Below are 6,254 nucleotides of genomic sequence, written 5' to 3' on the forward strand. Positions count from 1 at the left end.
GTAGGTTAGAGTAACGGGAAGGCATGGGGAGTCAGGACACCTGGGTTTTAATCCAGGGGGGAGCATGGGTCTAGTGGCTAAAGCAGGGGAGAGTATGAGTCAGGGCACCTGGGTTCTGGTCCCAGCTCTGCTACTGATTTCCTCTGTGCAAGTGACTTTCCCTGTCTGTGCCTCAGTTTCCCCCTCTGTACACCAATGCTGGCGACCCTCCTTTGCAAAACACTTTGAGTTCCATGGAGGAAGCGGGACACTATAAGAGTGGAATCTGATCATGCCCCCTGTTTGCCCTGTCAATGTTTCTCTCCTGGGACCCAGGAAGTCCAGGCTAAGGGACCAATCACTCTCTGGACCCAGTTCTGATCTGAGCACAAATCCAGAGTAAATCCATTTACTTCAGTGAGGTTACTCCAGATTTACACCAGTGTCAATGAGTCCAGCATTAGGCCTTTCCTCTTTACCCTCCTGGTGCAATTGCTATGAATGGAAGCCAGTTGTGCACCTAGCAACATTGTGGTCTGTGACCAGGCTAACAGCCCGTTACACCATGCTGGCTGCTAGCCAGGGATGGATCAAACAAGCCATGAAAGGCTCTGTCCCTCCTTCCCAGCAGCCCCAGTCACCCTGAACTACTCCTAATTCACTTCTCTTGAGGTCCCCAGGTGCTGCGATCTGCAGAGAGCTGGCTGCCTCACTTCTTGATTTCCACTTGCAGGAAGAGAGAGCTCGGGGAGGAGGAGGAAGAGGAAGCGGAAGCCTGGTTTGGAGGATAAGTTGTGAGGCTAGCCCTCAAGAGAGCTGGTTTCCATTCCCAGCTCTGCTGCAGACTCTTTGGGTGAGTCATGTCATTGTGCCATGCCTCAGTTTCCCCATAATCCTTCCTTGGTCTCATAGATGATCAGTTCTTGGGGGAAGGGACACTGACTGTCTCCCTGTAGGTGCATTTTCACTTGGCATAAGGGTAGTGTCAGCAAACAGGAGGTCAAATCCATGGCAGTTTGTAATTTTCATGAGTTAGAGACTATGCAGGTTTCCTAGAGTTTACCTTGCCCTGTTAACTCAGGTGAAAACTTCAAACTGCCTTGTCTGCCCTAGCTTTGCCGTGTGTTAGCCAAAAGTAATCCTTAGCTCTCCTTGTCAGTAGAACTCAAGGTGCTTTACAAAGGAAAACAGGACCATTATCCTCATTTTACAGGTGGGGAAACTGAGGCACAGAACAGAAATGTTCCAGGGCACCCCGCAGGGCCAGAACCCAAATCTCAGAAGTCCTAGTCTCGTACACCAGCCACTAAGCCACACTGCCTCTCCAAGAATACACCTTTCTTCCAAGTGAAGACAAGGCCTAAGTGAATGTGCAGCCCCCTGCACCGTGGGGCCCTGATCTCAGCTGGGCTCTCGAGGTGCAGTTTAGTGCATGTAATTAACAACATTCAAGGAAATACCTGCCCACTGTTATGTTTCTAAGCCATAAGGAACTGCCACCATAATCGGTATTAATCTGTATTACCATAGGAGTCCCAGTCGTGGCCCAGGACCCCATGGTGCCAGGCACTGTACATTATTTATTAGGTGTATTACGGTAGCTCCTGGGAGCCCCAGGCATGGCCCAGCACTCCATTGTGCCAGGCGCTGTACAAACACAGAACTCAAAGACAGTCCCTGCCCCCCAGAGCTGCCAATCTCTCTATAAACAAAAGTTAACACATGGAGACAGACAGACAGATAGTGGGAGCACAAGGAAACAATTCAGTACCGGTCAGCGGACACGAGGTGGTCTCAGCAGGCCAGCGGCCTGACCTTTGTCCAGATTTCTGGAGGCATCCCAGGTCAGGGGAGTTTTAAGGAGGCGCTTGAACTCGGACAATGTGGTGGCTTGGCAGATGTTTATGGGAAGCAGCTCCCAAGCGCGAGGGGGAGCAGGGGAGCCAGGACGAAGGCCGAGATCCTTGAAAATATTTAACTGCCCTGGGCATTCGGTGCCTAAATCCCTGTGAGGATCTGGGCCACAGGGGCAGGTTGAAAGCTGTCGCCAGTGGGTGACGGAGGCTGGCATCACGGGCTGACTGGAGACGGGCAAAGGAGATGGCCAGAAAATAATCAATGTAATAAGACGTGGTGCGCGCTATGGGAAAATCAGGGAACTGAGGCTCTAAGCCCACGCTTTCTGCCTGGAAAAGCCAAGAGGCCAAGGTAATCCGTGCCCCTGGGGATTGCTCTCAGCTAAGAGCTGCTGAGGAAGTGGAGCTAATAGGGAACATTGGCTACAGGGTAAAACCATTTGCAAAGGAAGGTAATTTGAGGGTCAGGTAATTTTCAGACCAGCAGCCAGCACTTCCTGACTTCCCTCAGCTGATGCACAAAGCTGGAGCCAGCAGAAGGCATTGTGTAAAACAGGAGGGTAGTGTGGTTAAAAGTCAGGACTCCTGGGTTTTGCTTCCAGCTCTGGGTGTGGAGTGGGGTCTCAGAGCAAGGGGGTGGGCATCAGGACTCCTGGGTTCTATTCCCAGTTCAGGGGAGCGGGATCTAGTGGTTAAAATGGGGAGGGGGGCTGGGAGTCAGAACCCCTTGGTTCCTTTCCCTGCTCAAGGATGGGAATAAGGTCTAGTGGTTAGAGCAGGCTGCAGGGATGGTCGCCAGGACTCCTGACTCCTAGCTGCAACTCTGCCAAAGCCTCTATGCATGACCCTAGGCACGCCCCTCCCCTCCCCTCTGCACCTCAGTTTCCCCACCTGTAGAACGAAGACAGTCAAGCTGCTCCAGCAAGGTTTGCCATGCGCTTGGGATCGTGGTGCTAGGGGGCTGCAAGGCCCCCAGATTTCTGGAGGAGAGGGGGAGACCTAAATGAGTGCCCCTACCGCTTTAAGACCCCAGTATGCGTCATTCTGGCCCTGGCTGTTATCCCCGCCTGGCGGCCGAAGGGTTAACAGCGGTTCGCCGGCCGCCTGGCTCTTTACGGCTGCGAACAGCTGGGAGGGGGGCAGGAAGCGACTCCACCAATCGGGAGCTGGGAGGAAGCAGCCTGGGAGGATATTTGGTTTCACGTCTACCTTCTGCGTCCGAATTGAGGCGGGAGGGTGTACATACATTATTCTAGTGGGATCTGTCTGATTTCCTCTTCCAGTCCATGGGTCTTGCCAAACCGCCCCACAGGGGGAACAAAACAGCTCATTCAGGGCCTTGCCAGGCGACTTGCGACAGCAGGGATTAGAGCCGTTTATGAAATCATGGCACCCGCAGCAGGCATGAAACATTAAAGCCCCTGTGACTGGCTAATGCACTACACAGAGATTAGCTTGGGTGTCAGCAACCGGGGTGCAAGAAGGTGGGCAGCTTTGGCTGCCACCAAGAGCAGCATGCAGGCTGGCTCATTCGCAGGCGTCAGGTGGGTGACAGGGGTCCTACCTGCCTCGTGGCTTCTGTGGGAGTTTGGGCCTTGGCAAGTGAGGCCTGGGTGTGTTCCCAAGGGTGGGGTGAGCTGAGTCTGTGTGAGGGCAGGTGGAGCCATGCAGTGATGAAAGCTTTAGCCTTGCATTTCAGCACAGTTGTTGTGCCTGACCCCAGAGGTGGCTGCATTTCGCTGCTGAGTGAGTGATCTCTGTGCAGTGTCGCTGTGTGGCTGTTAAATAGCTGCCCTGCCCTGCCCCAGAGGTGGCAGCACTTGGGGACTGAGTGAGTGTTCGCTGGGTAGTGTTGCTTTGTGGCTCTCAAACAGCTGCTGCACTTTCTCCCGTTTGCCCCCCACCCAGAGGTGGCTGTATCTCAACAGGTTTCAGAGTAACAGCCGTGTTAGTCTGTATTCGCAAAAAGAAAAGGAGGACTTGTGGCACCTTAGAGACTAACCAATTTATTTGAGCATGAGCTTTCGTGAGCTACAGCTCACTTCATCGGATGCATCATGTGAGCTGTACCTCATGAAAGCTCATGCTCAAATAAATTGGTTAGTCTCTAAGGTGCCACAAGTACTCCTGTTCTTTTTGTATCTCAACAGTGAGCGAGTGCTCTCTTGTCAGCATTGCTGTGAATCTGTTAAATAGCTGCCATGCCCCACCCCAGAGGTGGCTGCATTTCGGCGCTAAGCAAGCCATCTCTGAGCAGTGTCACGGCTTAACTGTTAAGCAGCTGCCATGTCCCACCCGTGAAGTGGCTGCATTTCAGCACTGAGCAAGTGACCCCCATCCTGTCACCATGCCTCACCCCACAAGAGGCATGTATTTCAGCTTTGGCAAGTCATCTCTATGTAGTTCTGCTATGCAGCTGTCAAACCGCAGCTGTGTCCTACCCCAGAGGTGGCTGCAATGCTGGGGCGAGTGTGATGCTCTCTGTGACTCATTTTGCTTGTGCAAAGTGTTTTGGGATGGGAAGTGTGCAAGGAACTTGGCACGAAGTTGCACTTCAAGAGAGATCGAAATCAGGACTGCGGCCCACCCTGCTAGCTGTGACAGCTGGGCTGTTCCGGATTGAGATTTCAGAACAACCAACAAAGAAGTCCTTCCTGTTCCGGAAATTGTCCTGACCCCAGAACCTGCTGGCCCCAGGACTTTAGGGGTTTACCCATGCAGTGTGGATCTGACCCATACAGCTCTTTGTTGCCCCATGGTGGCAAGAGCAGGTGGTTTAAGGAGCTCCCAGTTTTGGGAGATTCTTGCTCCATTTTCCCAGCCTGAAATGCAAAAATAATTGGGGACTAGCTGGTGTAAATGGGCATCACACCATTGGCGTCAATGTGGCCAGATCCCCAGCTGGTGTAAATAGGCATTGTGTCATTGGTGTCAATAGGGCCAGATCCCCCACTGGTGTAAATGGGTGTGGCTCTCTTCTCAGTGAAGCCCAGCATCTCAAGCTCCATGCACCCTGGGGCGCAAAAGGAGTTAGCTGAGCAGGGATGACCCCACGGGCAGTAATCGGCCAAACCCCATGCACCCATCCCTGATGGGCCTCCACACTCCTGCCCATAGGAGACCCTTTCTCTGGGCAAGCCGGGCCTCTGGTGTCCCTGACCCATCAGGGCCATGGCCTCTCCACTGTGGCTGCCAGTGCAGGGGCCAGCTAGCACCGATCACAGGGGGTTGACTTGCATGCTGCGGGCAAGCTGGGCTGAGACCCCCCCAGGTTTGTTTCACATGCAGGCTGCCAAGCAGCCGTGGGCTGGGAACAATCCCGTATCCCCAACTAGCAGCCAGGCGGTGAAAGTCTCCACAACATGCTCTTTGTCCAAAGGCCATGTGTCCTGGTCACATCGGGAGACAGTGGCAGAGCTGGGAATAGAACCCAGGAGTCCTGGCTCCCCAGCCCCTCCCCCGCTCTAACCACTAGACCCCACTCCGCTCCCAGAGCTGGAGATAGGACGCAGGAATCCTGACTCACAGCTCCCCCCCCCCACAGCAGGCTCCACTCTCCTCCACAAGACAGGAGAACCCAGGAGTCCGGACTCCCGGCCCCACCCAATTCTAACTCGCTAGAGTCACCTCCTCTCCACAAACCAGGAAAAGAACCCAGGAGTTCTGACTCCCAGCCCCCCTGCTCTAACCACTAGCCCCCACCCCCCTCCCAGGGCTGGGGATAGGACCCAGGAGTCCTGGCTCCCGTTCCTTCGTTCACTTTCCCGGGCAGCGGAGAGCTCCTAGCACAATGGGAAAGGCCGCAGCCTCGCAGAGGGGCCCAGGACTCCTGGGTTCCACATGCCCTTCCCCCGAAGAATCATAGAATCATAGAATCATAGAATATCAGGGTTGGAAGGGACCCCAGAAGGTCATCTAGTCCAACCCCCTGCTCGAAGCAGGACCAATTCCCAGTTAAATCATCCCAGCCAGGGCTTTGTCAAGCCTGACCTTAAAAACCTCTAAGGAAGGAGATTCTACCACCTCCCTAGGTAACGCATTCCAGTGTTTCACCACCCTCTTAGTGAAAAAGTTTTTCCTAATATCCAATCTAAACCTCCCCCATTGCAACTTGAGACCATTACTCCTCGTTCTGTCATCTGCTACCATTGAGAACAGTCTAGAGCCATCCTCTTTGGAACCCCCTTTCAGGTAGTTGAAAGCAGCTATCAAATCCCCCCTCATTCTTCTCTTCTGCAGACTAAACAATCCCAGTTCCCTCAGCCTCTCCTCATAAGTCATGTGCTCTAGACCCCTAATCATTTTTGTTGCCCTTCGCTGGACTCTCTCCAAAGAGAGGAGAAGCGCCGGGGGGCGGGCGGAGGGAAGGTTTTGGGGGAGGAGGAAACAATCTCCGTGGGAGGCGACTGCAACCAGCGC

The sequence above is a fragment of the Natator depressus genome, chromosome 20 (genome assembly GCF_965152275.1).
Source record: "Natator depressus isolate rNatDep1 chromosome 20, rNatDep2.hap1, whole genome shotgun sequence".
NCBI lineage: Eukaryota > Metazoa > Chordata > Testudines > Cheloniidae > Natator > Natator depressus.